The sequence below is a fragment of the Triplophysa rosa genome, linkage group LG5 (assembly GCF_024868665.1).
Source record: "Triplophysa rosa linkage group LG5, Trosa_1v2, whole genome shotgun sequence".
Lineage (NCBI taxonomy): Eukaryota > Metazoa > Chordata > Actinopteri > Cypriniformes > Nemacheilidae > Triplophysa > Triplophysa rosa.
Window position 1 is genome coordinate 26,781,378 of NC_079894.1, and position 16,640 is coordinate 26,798,017.

The 16,640-nt window shown below is 37.6% G+C and overlaps 1 long non-coding RNA gene across 1 annotated transcript; it reads right to left on the minus strand.

Moving 5' to 3' along the window:
- Positions 1 to 1,751: 1,751 nt before the first annotated feature.
- LOC130553810 (uncharacterized) lies at positions 1,752 to 15,395 on the minus strand. Its single transcript, XR_008962911.1, has 3 exons — positions 15,112 to 15,395; positions 2,339 to 3,329; positions 1,752 to 2,243 (listed from the first exon to the last, which is right to left on the minus strand). It is a non-coding gene; the product is annotated as an uncharacterized LOC130553810 (long non-coding RNA).
- Between the last annotated feature and the right edge of the window lie 1,245 nt (positions 15,396 to 16,640).

A 16,640-nucleotide genomic window follows, 5' to 3' on the forward strand; every position in this document is an offset into this window, starting at 1 on the left:
ATCCTACTTAGCAGAACTCCTTTGCAATTACACTCCGACTCGCACTCTCAGATCATCTGCTGCACTTAAACTTGTATTTAGCCTGTATTAATTGTCTTTAATGATGATTGTTGTTATTGTTGACTGTTTGATGTATGGTGTCCTTGAGTGTCAGTAAGGCGCCTATAAATAAAATGCAGTCGTAGTAGTATTACAAAAAGTAAAATTTAAGCTAGAAGTTGAGAGAGCCCTCTGATATGAACAATACAATGCTGGTCAAAATTAGATTAGATTCAACTTTATTGTCATTGCACATGTACAAGGCAACGAAATGTGACCTCTGCATTTAACCCATCCAGAGAGTAGTGAACACACGCACAGCAAGTGGTGAACACACGTACCCCCGGAGCAGTGGGCAGCTATCACTGCAGCGCACGGGGAGCAAGTAGGGGTAAGGTGCCTTGCTCAAGGGCACCTCAGTTGTTACCCGCCGGCCCTGGGAATCGAACCGGCAACCTTCTGGTCATGAGTCCGACTCTCTAACCATTATGCCACAACTGCCCCTAAAGTCATTCTAGATGCCAGCAGTGTGCAAAGCTACATATGATTATTAGCATAAAATATTTTTGTATAGGACTGTGCCCTTACCTTGTGTAAGTTTCAAATATTAGAATCATGTTTACCAATAAAATTGAGAATAACTTATCTAAATGTGCTTCAAAGCATAATTGCATAACTTCAAATGTGCTTTAAAGTATTGTCATATTTTCAAAGCTCTACAGGGGCACAGGCCTCCCATTACTTGACACTTTTTTCTTTTGACATATTCTTTTAAATTAATCATTTTCAATTATTAACGTCCACTGAATTTTATGTATGATTGTATTTCCAGGTTTTTTTTTGGCAAAACTTTATACAAGATCTGCCATGCTCTCCTGCAAGCTGACATTAAGAACCGTTTTCATTCGTGTCAGTGTCTTTCAAAGGCTCTACAGTGTGCTTCAGTTAGCTATAAAAAATTACGAAATTTGCCATTCTGTCCTCGAAATTGACATTGAGAACTGTTTAAACTTGTTCGTGTTTATTTTCCGAAAGCAAGCATTAGTAAGTTGCAGATCCGTTTTGTAAATTAATATACGGACAAAAATGATCAATATTAAACTTAGCCTGTGTTTACACTTGAATTCTTTTTCGGAGCTGCTAGCGTCTGTTTTACATTATAATGGAGTAAACCGTGTTTTCAAAAACGTCCTGAGCGCTTTTTTAAACGCCAGCGCCGGCGTCTTTTTCTGCAGCTCAGAACGTCTTTAGAGGTTGAAAAAAGTTCAACTTTCCTGAAAAAAAACTATATGGGGAGTCTGCAGACCTGGAGCAGGCAGTTTTACTCTCCAAGCTGTTTTGCGCCCCAGGCAGTTTTATGCCCCTGTTGTTCCTTATTTGTCTAGTAGGGGGAGTTGAACGACAAAATAAAATAATTGTAACCGAATCAAACTGTTAAACAAAAATGTAATTATGTATGTGTAAGATTAAAAGTAAATAAATAAACTAAACTGGAAGTGCTTCTGGACCAGTGAAAATGAACTATGATAAAAGTGTAGTAACCATGTTTTGTTGTTGTTGTTGTTGTTGTATTGGTGACTTTTGACAAAAGCAATCTTACTACAGAAACCATGGCTTAACTAACGATATGCAGAACAGGTTTAAATATTTGTAGATATCTACTAACGGTCTTAATACATAGCTTGCAGGAGACAATTGATTTGCAATTGCAACTGCAATTTAATGTTTTTGTGAATTGAAAAATGAATAATAATACAGATCAGTTGCATCAGATGTACAGTACAACAATAATATATAATCTACTGTGGCCTATTAATATGCAAATATACAGAAGACTTGAGTGTTTGTTGTGAATGTATAGGCAAAGTTACATTCAAATATTAACCATATTTAGCCTATAAGACATTAAGACATTAAGTGCAATCATATGAAACATCAATTAAATTTCATGCCCTGCATTTAGAACAGTGTCCTGCATACTATTTCATGAAGAAAAACATAATTCACCGCTTTAAAAAAATTCTAAGGTCTTTTAACTTCTAAGAAAAAAGTGACCAACATTATTGTGAACAACATTATTTATTAAGACCATTATCAAAAACAGGATTGATGATCATTATAGGATGGCTCTCGATAATGACTCCTATGGGTTGCCACTCTTCTTCAAAATGTTCTTAATCCTCCTGTCAAACTGCTCCCGCTCACTGATAAAAGAAAGTTTAAAGTTGTAGAGAAAATTGTTATTGGAAATAATGGCAGGATGTCATGCTTGACCATTTCTCCTTTATAGCATCCTTACATATCTTGTCAATGACAGGCCCTTGTAGAAATTCCTCCTCAGCCTCCAGCATGGTGAGATTTTCCAAACCAGCAAGGGAACAGATGATAGACTATCTGTCATGTTACGGTTCGGTGAGACACAAAGTCAGGGAACAGAGGACCCAGACGCAGACAGCGGGTAAGGGGTTAACAAGACATTTAATAAAATATAAATACAAAACAAAGACCCACGTGGGGGTAACAAAACAAAACAGGGGAATCTACAACAGGACAGGACTAAGACTAAATACACCTAACAAGACTAAGATTAACATAAACATGAACTACAAATGACTACACTAGACTAGACTGACACGGAACAGGCACTCACCATACAAACGACAATGAACCAGCACAGGACAGAAAACACAGGGACCTTATAAAGGGAACAAATCAAGAGGGAACAGGTGTGGGGCATGAACTAATAAACAATCAATAATGAGGCAACGAAAGGCCGGGAACAGAGACGCCACACCGGAGAGTGGAAGGCCAACAGGGCCAAAACGCCTCTCTCCACATGAAATAAGAGGTTCTGTCACGATTCTGCCACTAGGTCAAGAAAAGCAAGACAAGATGGGGCAGAACCATGATACTATCAAAGAAAGAGTTAAGTCAAGATGGGTCACACCCAAACAAGTAGTATCATTTCAGTATTAAAATTATTTTTTATTTTTTTGTACAACAAAACTGAGTATCCTTTCTACATTAACCAAAACATTTTTTTAAAGCAATTACAAAATAAATCTGAGGAGCACAGCTAACACAGGACCCACCTCTGGAAAAAGGACATCCATAATAAACTTGATTGTGTCACTGTCTGTGTGGGTGTCCTGTCCAGAAATTAAGTGAGGTGAAAGTAGGTCATCAGTTTGGTCCTCATTGTCAACGTACACAGGCACAAGCATGGTCTTGGCAGAAGGATTGCAAAATATGTCAAGCCACTTTGATTTCTTTTGGCCACTGATGATGGACTGTGCAAAGAAAATTGAGAATGTCATTAAAACATTGCCACATATGTCTCTGTAAGTCATTTATGTATTTATTAGACAAGCTATTGGTTAAAAGTGCAGTAAATATGTAAACTGCATTCTTGAACACATTTTTATTATTTCCAAGTATTATTACAGATGAGATCAATAACATCACAACATAATAGGCCTAATTAGCCAGCCAACAATTGCTATTAAGAAAACAAGATACACGATTAATTGAGCACTAACAATCACAAACATGATAAAACCCACATTAGGTGCACATACATTTTAATCAGGATTATTAAGCTATTTTAACAAAAATGTATTTTATATGTACATTACATAATATGATCATTTATTTTATTCCATATGGGAATAAAGTTTTCAATTTGAGTTTGAACATGTTTGTGATTGTTGGTGCTCGATTATTGATCTTTTGTTTTCTTAATACACATTTAAGAAAATTGTTTGCTGGCTAATTATTATGTTGACTGTGATGTTCTCACCTGTGATTAATTTTTAGTTCTGAATATGGGGCTCTCCATTTTGTAGGAAGTTGTAACGACTTAAAATAATAAATAACTTAAGTATGTGTGCAGCTAAATTGAAATGGTTTACATATAAGCCTACTGTAGTAACGTTATGTATTAATGCAAGTAAACAGGGTCACCCTTACGAAAATAAACCATGTTTTTTTTTTGTGGTACAAGTGCAGTAACCATGTTTTTTTTGGTGCATTGATTATTTTACTATGGTTTTACAAAAACATGGTTTTCAAAAGAATGGTTATTTTGTGATAACCATTGTTTTACTACAGTAACCATGGTTTTTTTGTTTTAACTGTAGTAAAACCATGGTCAATTTCCGTAAGGGCAGAAGAATATTTTACCAGAGAAGGCCATCACATAGGCTAGAGACAGACAACAAAATAAAATTAAAAAGAAAATAATTATGAAATCGAGTAAGAGATATCAAGTAAGCATATACGTGGTTAGCTATAAGGTTGATCCAGACAGAACATCGACCTGGTCAATAAGTATACATTTTTTTGCCTTTGAGTGTAAATTACACATACCGTACATATCTTTTTAGATGTTGAAATGAATTCATATCGATATCAATGAATCATTTAAAACTATACATGTTGGACGATTGCCTGAAAACACTTATTTACCATAACTCGTGGTGGACGATGAAGTTATCTGTTCTTAGGTCTGTTCTGGTGGTTCTTAATGTACAGTTCCCCCTACTGGACAAATAAGTAAAAACAGGGTCGTAAAACTGCCTGGGGCGCAAAACTGCTTGGGGCGTAAAACTGCCTGCTCCAGGTCTGCAGACTCCCCCTTCTCAAAAAAAACACGTCAACCTCCTTTTCCCCAGCTAACCAATGACAGAGACCTGTCGTTTCCATAACAACATGCGAGGAACGTGATTGGTCAAGAAGGCTCCAACTCGAAAAAATAAAATGGCGGCCGAAACGCCCAGTGGAGCATAGTTTTGTATAAATGTAAGTTTAATTTTCACTTTCAACAACTTCTGATTGCATTTCTAGCGAGAAATTAGTATTGTAGTTTTTAAATATGTGATTAGTTATTGCAAGACGAACTCTGTTTGTAATTCAAATAGACTTCCGTTACGCTGCCTATCTGTTTCTCTGGGCTGCCTTCATGCACAGACGCTGACGACGAAGTCATGGCGTTCGGCTGCTGTTTGTAACCAAACGCTGCTAGCGTTTTTTTTTTTTACTAAAAAAGCGCCTTGGACAACTTTTTCTTCTCAAAAAATAAGTTAAGTGTGAACACGGGCTTAAACTAGAGATTTATACTGGGGCTAGCCACTGCCGCGGAGCAGAGTGAGGGCTCAGATATTAAAATATCTAAAATGTGTTTAAGGGGGCCAGTGGGGTAGCCAAGTGTGCTGACACAGGGGCACTGGCCCCCTCTGTCCTCCCCTAGAACCACCCCTGATTTTCGATCTTGTAAACGATGAGCTCTTTCAATGGTAATCGTGTTGTTAAGAGACTCCAGTCCCAGTGCCTCTGGCAGCCATCTCTCGAGAAAACCCACCGCATCTGAGCCCTCAGATCCTTCGGGAAGACCAACGAGGCGCACATTATTGCGACGACTTCGATTTTCCTGGTCTTCTAGTTTAACTCCAAGAAGTTTCACCTGTTGCTGAAGAGTATCCACGGTATTTTGCAACACAGACACCCGATCCTCTGTGTCGCTAATACGTTGTTCCGCCGTAGTCAATCTGTTAGAAAATTCTGTGACTTCTTGTTTCACATCTTGTATGGCTGCGAAGATTCCTGTGTATTGTACCGAAAAGTCTTTTCTCATGCTCGTAATTGCACCCATAATGTCATTCTCTTGATTTTTATTGGTGTTTGCACTGGTTTGTTTATCCACCGATGTTGTGTTAGCATGATGATTAGCAGGCTCAGCATTAGAGTCGTCTTGACTTCCAGGTTTTTTCTTTGTTGTGCGCGATGTCATCTTGTTTCACTGTTGTTTGTCGTTACTTATATATATTGTTCAGTTTTGGAACGAAAATAAGGCTGTTTAAAAAGAAAATTGCTGAATGCTGTAGGAGCGTTTATAAATGCGTGTGATCAGCGTGCCGCCATATTGGATCCCCCTCTAAAGTTAATCTAAAGCCTGGCTCAGACTACAGGAGTTTTAAAATCCTGACAGATTTTAAATTCTGGTTGCAGCACACACATAAGGAGAATCTTGACAGATTCTCTTATTTCAAATCTTAAACCTGGCTCAGACTACAGAGTTTTAAAATCCGGAAAGATTAAAAATCTGGTTGCAGCACACACATAAAAAGAATCTTGACAGATTATTTTATTTAAATCCTTAAACAAGCTCACACTCATCAGTGTACAACTAAATTACACATATTTTACATATCCATAGGATATGCAGTTTTGTAAAAGGAGCTAATAGTAACCGTTTTAATGGGTTTACTATTTTTAGATGTTGACATCACATCTACATTTGAATCTCTTTTTCAAGCACTACAAAAATAGGTTTGCCCTTTGCAAACTTGCATTTATGAATGTGAAATGTCCAGATAAGAAAACGTTGGGGCGTAAAGTTGTGTTTATAAATAAGCCTAAAGGTAGCAAGTGCAAAAATAAAAATTTAGAAAGTTTGATTGGAAGTTTTTTTATTTCATAATTGCACATCAAAAGACATTCTAAGACACCCAAACTACAGGATAATATTAAGATTATCATACCAGAGGACGCCTCTTACGTCATCTCACCGGGAAACAGAAGTAAACAAAGGGACATCGCAAAGTTAATTTCACGTGATCTCACCTGGCAACGGTTGTGTAACGTCTTTGTCGCTCTCTGAATGATTCTCTGTCTGTCTGTCCAAAGCCGCGGGAACGTATTTTGAGCAGGGGGTGCTATAATGCTTTTTGCTAGCGCTGAAGTTATGACTGTGCTTTGGGCGAGCCGCTTAAGTTTAATGTTAATAAATAACGGAAGAAAAAAAATAGTTGCTGCCGAGAATAAAGATGAATGCCAATGTGATTATAAGACACAGCATAAAAACAAACACATAAACGCATGTTATATGTATGCCTATAGCCAAATAACAATCTGTTGAACGAAACTACAAGCTGCGCGTTAGCAGTTAACTTACCCGGTACATTTAAAACCGACGCGACTTCTCCCCAGCTCTTTTCCTTATCTGTGTGGTTGTGGTATGTTTTGGAGGATACATTATATAGACAATCATGTTGTTGCCACAACTCCACAAGTTGTTCCTCCATCTCCGCTGTCCAACATTCCCTTGTAGGAGCTTTCGCGGTCGACATTTTTAAAGGTCTGTCAGTCACCTCCGTCACCTTGTAGATGTGCCTCTCATTGGCTGTTGCGAAAGTACCAACGTCATCACCCCGATTTAAAATCCTAAATATCAAACATGTTTGATATGATCGGGGCGGCCCCGATTTCTCTCGGAGCAGATCGGGAGGTGTAAGATTCGATCTGTGAACGCCTCACATTACGTGATAATCTGGACCGAACCTCGGACCCGCCTCACATTACGTGATAATCTGGACCGAACCTCGGACCCGATCGAGGTTCTGGACCCGATTTTTTCAAATAATACGGCCTGATTAATTAATAAAACGGCCTGATTTTACAACAGAATTACGTAAAATCTGCACTAATTTTCCAGAGACAACCCCTACCTCCACTAGAAGAGTCTTTGTGGCATTAACCAGGGTCAGTCATCTCATTGAAGGCTTAATAAAAACTTAAGGTTCAAATAAATGTTTAATTGTCCATCTCACAGTAAAATGAAAATGTTTGATGCTGCAAATCCCGTAAAATAATCAAGCAATCTATATTAAAAACATAAATAATACAGAAAAGTATTTAGCCTATGTGCAACAATAACATAATAGTGCTAATGTAATGTCTTAACATAATATTGCTGTGACAATAGGGTTGTTTCTATTTAAATAGCTCCGTTTACAAAAAAAGGGGGTCCCTGCTCCATGCATCGCTCATCTAAGGGGTCCTTGCCCTGAAAAACGTTGAAGACCCCTGTACTACAGTATATAAACTATACTCAAAATACACTAAAAGTATACGTAATAAAGTGATCTTGAAGTACACTTATTTTTAAAGGTAACCATTTGACAAGGAAGGGTTTTTGATAAGAGGTCTTTTGTAAATAATTTCTTAGCGACTCTAAGCCTACACTGTAAAAAAAATTAAATTTTCTGGCAGCTGGGGCGCCAGAAATAAACCGTAAAAACGGTTTTCCCTGTCAAATTACATTTTCCACGTTTTTTGGCAATTTTTTTCTGTAATTTTTCGTTTTTGACCGTATTTTAAAAATACATGAAAAATCAGTAAAAAAATATACAGAAAACTCTGTAAAATTACGTTTTATTACAGTGTATGCTAATCATTTTCACTAATAGCCTAAGTAACAAATTCAGACTGCCTCCAGATATCAACACCCTGAAACACTTTCCACCAACACCGAGATTCTACAACATCCAGTTATTTCCACTGCAGCCCAGCTTCAAATCTGTCAGAAGCGCTGTCCACATCTATGCCATCATCTGTTAATGGGCTGTTGGCTTGTTGTTTTGTGACAGGAGGTTGAGCTCTCAGTCTCTGAGGGGGTAAATTTGGCATTTCATGTCTATATAGGAGCAGGGCTGCCACCAAGATGAATGGACATCTCCAAGACAGTCTCTTCTGGCCATAGTTCAGATTTTACTGACCTGATTCTAAAACGTGGCCCTTGAAGCATAGCTTTTTAAAACCACCCTAGTTCTTCTTGGCAACTGACATTAGAGGGACCTTAAAGACTTCAGACAGAATGTGCGTGCTTACTTAAAAACTACATCTAGTGATAATATCTAGATAGAAATTTGTATGAGTTTGTACAATCTTATCTGTTTAAAGTGGAGGTGGCTTTTGTTGCCTCTTTAATCTGTATGCAGAATCTATTATAACCTGCTATACGCCGATGATACAACCTTGCTTGCAGAAAGTGAAAAATACCTGGTACACATGGTCCAAAAAGTCTCAAAATTAACAAAACAAAAGTTATGACAACAACAGATGTTCATATAACAATTGACATTGTAGAAATTGAATCAGTACAGGATTTTTTTCTTCTTGGGATCCAAAGTTGTCTGTAGCGGCATCTCAAGACCTGACATCAACAGAAGAATTGCACTTGGACGAAACGCGATGCAAGTAATGACGTATATCTGGAAAAGCAAAGATATCAGCATTACAACAAAGACTCGAATAATTAATGCAATCATTTTTCCAATCTTCATGTATGCATGTGAAAGATTGTTTGTATTTACATTTACACATACAAAGCACAAGTTTCACAGACAGAAATACAAAACATCAACAAGTAAATTAAGCTATAGAGTATTGCTATGAAATTATAACAAAATTGATAGGGAAAAAATTACAAACCCGATTCCAAAAAAGTTGGGACACTGTACAAATTGTGAATAAAAAAGGAATGCAATAATTTACGAATCTCATAAACTTATATTTTATTCACAATAGAATATAGATAACATATCAAATGTTGAAAGTGAGACATTTTGAAATGTCATGCCAAATATTGGCTCATTTTGGATTTCATGAGAGCTACACATTCCAAAAAAGTTGGGACAAGTAGCAATAAGAGGCCGGAAAGTTAAATGTACATATAAGGAAACAGCTGGAGGACCAATTTGCAACTTATTAGGTCAATTGGCAACATGATTGGGTATAAAAAGAGCCTCTCAGAGTGGCAGTGTCTCTCAGAAGTCAAGATGGGCAGAGGATCACCAATTCCCCCAATGCTGCGGCGAAAAATAGTGGAGCAATATCAGAAAGGAGTTTCTCAGAGAAAAATTGCAAAGAGTTTGAAGTTATCATCATCTACAGTGCATAATATCATCCAAAGATTCAGAGAATCTGGAACAATCTCTGTGCGTAAGGGTCAAGGCCGGAAAACCATACTGGATGCCAGTGATCTTCGGGCCCTTAGACGGCACTGCATCACATACAGGAATGCTACTGTAATGGAAATCACAACATGGGCTCAGGAATACTACCAGAAAACATTGTCGGTGAACACAATCCACCGTGCCATTCGCCGTTGCCGGCTAAAACTCTATAGGTCAAAAAAGAAGCCATATCTAAACATGATCCAGAAGCGCAGGCGTTTTCTCTGGGCCAAGGCTCATTTAAAATGGACTTTGGCAAAGTGGAAAACTGTTCTGTGGTCAGACGAATCAAAATTTGAAGTTCTTTTTGGAAAACTGGGACGCCATGTCATCCGGACTAAAGAGAACAAGGACAACCCAAGTTGTTATCAGCGCTCAGTTCAGAAGCCTGCATCTCTGATGGTATGGGGTTGCATGAGTGCGTGTGGCATGGGCAGCTTACACATCTGGAAAGGCACCATCAATGCTGAAAGGTAAATCCAAGTTCTAGAACAACATATGCTCCCATCCAGACGTCGTCTCTTTCAGGGAAGACCTTGCATTTTCCAACATGACAATGCCAGACCACATACTGCATCAATTACAACATCACGGCTGCGTAGAAGGATCCGGGTACTGAAATGGCCAGCCTGCAGTCCAGATCTTTCACCCATAGAAAACATTTGGCGCATCATAAAGAGGAAGATGCGACAAAGAAGACCTAAGACATTTGAGCAACTAGTAGCCTGTATTAGACAAGAATGGGACAACATTCCTATTCCTAAACTTGAGCAACTTGTCTCCTCAGTCCCCAGACGTTTGCTGACTGTTATAAAAAGAAGAGGGGATGCCACACAGTGGTAAACATGGCCTTGTCCCAACTTTTTTGAGATGTGTTGATGCCATGAAATTTAAAATCAACTTATTTTCCCCTTAAAATGATACATTTTCTCAGTTTAAACATTTGATATGTCATCTATGTTGTATTCTGAATAAAATATAAAAATTTGAAACTTCCACATCATTGCATTCCTTTTTTATTCACAATTTGTACAGTGTCCCAACTTTTTTGGAATCGGGTTTGTAGATCATTTTTACTTAAACTGCAAAAAATGATTCTTACTAAGCAGTTTTGTCTTGTTTTTAGTAAAAAAAACATCTAAAACTTCTTAAGTCAATATACAGTTACTTGACAAGAAAAGTGACCTAAGGTTTTTAGTCTTGTTTTATTAAGTATACTTATTAAAGGCACAGTTCTTGAAAATCAGCGGCCACTAGCTTTGTATTATAGTTTTGCAATGAATCTCTGAGTCATTTGCCCACCCCTCCCTTTCGAATTACGACGGAGGCCGCAACAGTAAAAAAAGATGTTGTCTACTGAGACAGCGGATAGCAGTGATACAAGCAGGTAAGGCAATATATTAACGTAATTAATCATTTAACATGTATTCTATTGCGAAAGTTACTGTTACAATTCTATAATTAGATATATTTCTTGCGTGCTATCTAGTACACGCTGAGATAGTGAAGTAACTAAAGTTAGCTAATCGTAAATAGCAACGCTGTTCAAAGCGTTTGATCTGACAGCGACATAGGCAGTTAGGTGTAAGTTAGTAGACGTTTGTCTCCCCCTTTGTAAAGTCAGGAACAACCGGAGTACGTACCGCAGGGACGGAAAAACATTATTATTCGGAGGTTATATGGCCATTTGTATAAAATGCTAACGTTACCGTTTCAACAAAACAGTTGTTTGGTAAACATTGAAAAAGTGGAAACATTGAAAATGTTGAATTATCTTACCAGTCTAGCAGAAAACAGGCAACTTCGGCGTCGCCTTGAAAACATTTGTCTTTCAACAGTGCCTTCCATCTGGTAATAGATACACCGATGTTTATCCTGGATTTCTGCCGCCGTTTGTCTCTAATTCGTCTGGCAGCATCACGTTTGCGCTTCTTTGACGACGGAGATTCACGCTCTGTCGGCCTTGTGCACAATACGCATGGTCCTCCATTTTATCAAAACTTCTAAGACAGAACAATCAATTGCTTCAGCTAAGCGACGACTACTTCCTTCTCCTCCGTACTACGACTTACTACTTTGTGCGTCTTCAACTCAGTGATGACGCAAGCTGCGTCTAAAACACACACACGAAGACACATATACGAAGTGCTCTTATTGTTTGTCCTTAGAGCTTACTGAAAAAACATGGCTGATACAATTCTGTAGCATAGTGGTTTATGTCAGTCTAATTGTTCTGTACGAATTATTTTCATCTGACTGTTAGTCTTTTGTCTAGTTATGACTAAAGACATTGGCTTTCGAAAGCAATAAAAATTGCATGTATATCTTTAGGATACAATGGTTATCTATGGTAATAGAATTGCATAACTTTATTCAAGTTTTTATACATCGATTCTATAGAACAGTTTTGTATTTATTGCATTTCTGTTAATGATATACAAACTCCGCACTGTACTTTAAGTTTATGTACAGAAAAATCTCATGTGAATTTGTACTAGAGAATTATATTTTGCGGTTTCCTCAGTTTATAATAATACTATGGATCAGGTGAAGAATTCTATAAAAAACGTATCAAAATCTGAAAACTTTATTTGACTCAAACGATTCAACGACGCTCGACTTCATCAGGATTCTCGCACAGATTTACCCCGATTTCCTCCTCGGAATCTTGAAAAAATCGGGTCCAGATCGATCGGGTCCGAGATTCGGCCCAGATTATCACGTAATGTGAGGCGTTCACAGATCGAATCTTACACCTCCCGATCTGCTCCGAGAGAATCGGGGCCGCCCCGATCATATCAAACATGTTTGATATTTAGGATTTTAAATCGGGGTGATGACGTTGGTACTTTCGCAACAGCCAATGAGAGGCACATCTGCAAGGTGACGGGGTGACTGACAGACCTTTAAAAATGTCGACCGCGAAAGCTCCTGCAAGGGTACGTTGGACAGCGGAGATGGAGACACGACACATGATTGTCTATATAATGTATCCTCCAAAACATACCACAACCGCACAGATAAGGAAAAGAGCTGGGGAGAAGTCGCGTCGGTTTTAAATGTACCGGGTAAGTTAACTGCTAACGCGCAGCTTGTAGTTTCGTTCAACAGATGTTATTTGGCTATAGGCATACAGATAACATGCGTTTATGTGTTTGTTTTTAGCTGTTCTTATAATCACATTGGCATTCATCTTTATTCTCGGCAGCAACTATTTTTTTTCTTCCGTTATTTATTAACATTAAACTTAAGCGGCTTGCCCAAAGCACAGTCATAACTTCAGCCCTAGCAAAAAGCATTATAGCACCCCCTGCTCAAAATACGTTCCCGCGGCTTTGGACAGACAGACAGAGAATCGTTCAGAGAGCGACAAAGACGTTACACAACCGTTGCCAGGTGAGATCACGTGAAATTAACTTAGCGATGTCCCTTTGTTTACTTCTGTTTCCCGGTGAGACGATGTAAGAGGCGTCCTCTGGTATGATAATCTTAATATTATCCTGTAGTTTGGGTGTCTTAGAATGTCTTTTGATGTGCAATTATGAAATAAAAAAACTTCCAATCAAACTTTCTACATTTTTATTTTCGCACTTGCTACCTTTAGTCTTATTTATAAACACAACTTTACGCCCCAACGTAGGGATGGGCGATATTATATCGTTTGCGATATACCGGTAGAAATTCCCCACACGATAGGAATTAGTCTTCCCGCGATATAAACGATAAATTGTAGTTGATGAAGTATTTCTTTGTGAGACCCATTCACAGGTCATATGTGAAGCGAAAACGGGTATAGCGGAGGGCGGACGTGAAGCTGAGAAAGAGTTTGCACTAAAAGCTCTAAATCTCGTTTAGGTTGGCACTGATGCATCCGAGTTAATGTTTAGTTTCACTTTCGTTTTATTTATTCGTTTGTTAAGTATTCGTTGATAGTCATAATACGTTACACCACAACATTTAGTTTGGCTAAAAGTATTTATTTAAACATTCATTAGATGCTATGCGCGCGTGCGCAAATTGTTTAATATGATTTCTTGCCTTTTATATACAGGATGAACGGAGCGTCCCGTGTGCAGCTAGCGCCCACATGTGCTTTCATAGCGACACAGCGTGCACAGCACTGCTGCCTGTTTACAGTACAAATGCGAGTTTGTATACGTTATTTTAAATACGTTTATGAGCGTATAAAAGCATGGATTATTTAATTAGATTTCTTTTATCCGCATTTTTCTGTTATCTTTCTGTAGCGCGAGTCATAGACAGATTCAGTGTATGTTGCTGTGAGAAGAGAAGGTTCACACAGTTCAAGAGAGAGTGATTGACAGCGTGATGCGATCGATCGTTTCCACCCAACATTAGAATATATACAGTTTTAGGTATGACATGATGTGTTTATTGAGCTTTAGTTCATTTAACTTTTCTTTACTACAACCTTTTGAAGTCGAATCTCACTAGTATATTTTATATTTACAAAAATACTGTAGGTATATTTTAGGAGCTGTTTGATTTGGGGTAAGTTTTACTTTTTGATAATATTTGTTTTTCTGAGGGTCTAGACTACATGCAGCTACTATCACTTGACGCAAAAAACAGCGGTGGATGGCGTTATGGATATATCGTCATTTTTATCGTTATCGCAACAAATACCAGGAATTATCGTGATAGAGTTTTAGGGCCATATCGCCCATCCCTACGGCCCAACGTTTTCTTATCTGGACATTTCACATTCATAAATGCAAGTTTACAACGGGCAAACCTATTTTTGTAGTGCTTGAAAAAGAGATTCAAATGTAGATGTGATGTCAACATCTAAAAATAGTAAACCCATTAAAACGGTTACTATTAGCTCCTTTTACAAAACTGCATATCCTATGGATATGTAAAATATGTGTAATTTAGTTGTACACTGATGAGTGTGAGCTTGTTTAAGAATTTAAATAAAATAATCTGTCAAGATTCTTTTTATGTGTGTGCTGCAACCAGATTTTTAATATTTCCGTATTTTAAAACTCCTGTAGTCTGAGCCAGGTTTAAGATTTTAAATAAGAGAATCTGTTAAGATTCTCCTTATGTGTGTGCTGCAACCAGAATTTAAAATCTGTCAGGATTTAAAAACTCCTGTAGTCTGAGCCAGGCTTTAGCTAACCAAAGCTAACATTACAGTTACGTTAGGCCTCCACGTTTATCAGAAGAATGCTAACAATTAGCTTTAAGACAAAAGTGCAGTACACGACATAAAGAATAAAATCATTGTTTAAATGTGTTATAAAACACTTACCTCATGCGGTGGTCGGTTGCTCTGACTGACATGGTGACGAGTAGTGAAGCAGGAGCTAAAGGCGCTGTTTTCCTCACAGTTTCAAAAGGATTTGCGCTTTTAAATGTAAGTTACTTCGTCATATATTTCCATGGGAGCGTTAGAAATTTCTTCACTGTCACTCGTACGCTACTGCTCACAGCTGTTCTCGGGAGATGTTTCCCGCAGTGCCTGCCTGGCTTCCATAGGAATTCACTGTAGTAGTTTGAAAACTCCAGCTCTGCCTCGGCTGCTCGCACTAGTACCGTCACTCACAGCCGTTATGACGCAAGTGGCGCCAAATTTGAATACGTGGTGCCTGATTGGATGATGGAAGTCTTACGCACAACTAAAATATATATGCCTAAAAGGAGAGTTATAAGTTTGATTGCAGATAAATTACAATATTGTTGTTTCAATTAAAAATACTGTCGTACTGTAATATATTATAGAAATGATTACATATTGTTAATATATGTTGTATTCGCTATAGTGAATTGATCAGTGTTGTGCAAATTACTTCCAAACTGTAACACGTTACAGATTACTTGTTACTGTTATTTAAAAGTAATCCCTTACCTTGCAATATTACTGTCTCAGAATAGAAATATGTTGCATGACTCCTGTATTACTTTTGAGTTACTTTCACCAAAATAACTACAGAAGTAGAACTTTACATTCTAAAATGACAAAATGTCTTTGGATTTTCAAAATACAAAATACTTTTTGCCAATCAACCTCTTTATTAGACTGCTGATTTATTGAATTAACTAGGCTAACTAGGCAAAAATAAATACAAAAAAAACTAAGATTAAATGCATTTAAATACAAAATACTATTACAAAATAATAGTATTTTGTATTTCAAATGGATTGAAACACTGCCCATCCATGCAGTCTAATAAGGAGGTTGATTGGCAAAAAGTATTTTAGTTTGAAAATACAAAAATACTAAGATTAAACACATTTAAATACATTTTTTTTTTCAAAGGTATTTAAATACAAAATAGTCCCATCCCATCACTGAACTAGATTATATAGAATATTATAGAATTCTAGCTAGTCATCATGTAAACGTTAGCTTACCTTGTCATTGCTGCTGGTCACAGGGATCTTGCTAACTAGCTTCCTGAAAGCTGCCCAATGACCCCTAAAAACCCACCCAAAAGGAATGAAAACTATCAAAATCAAAGTTAACAACTGCCAAAAGACGTTTCTATTGCTACATTTACTTATCTGAATGGTTTCCTAGGTATTGTATATATTTTTTGTTCTGTTGAACTCAAAAGATGTTTGGGGGATTTAGGAAAGCAAACAATTCTGGGTCACCTTTGACATTTTTGGGTGGGGTGTCCCTTTAAAAAGATCCCATGTGTGCTCGAGGCCATGCACGGAACACAGAAACATGTTTTCTCTTCGTAAGACATGCAAAAACTTGCTTACGAAATAAGCATGGTCAAATTTATTGCATATGTATAATGTGTACAAGCACGGGAATGTTTTAGTTGTTCT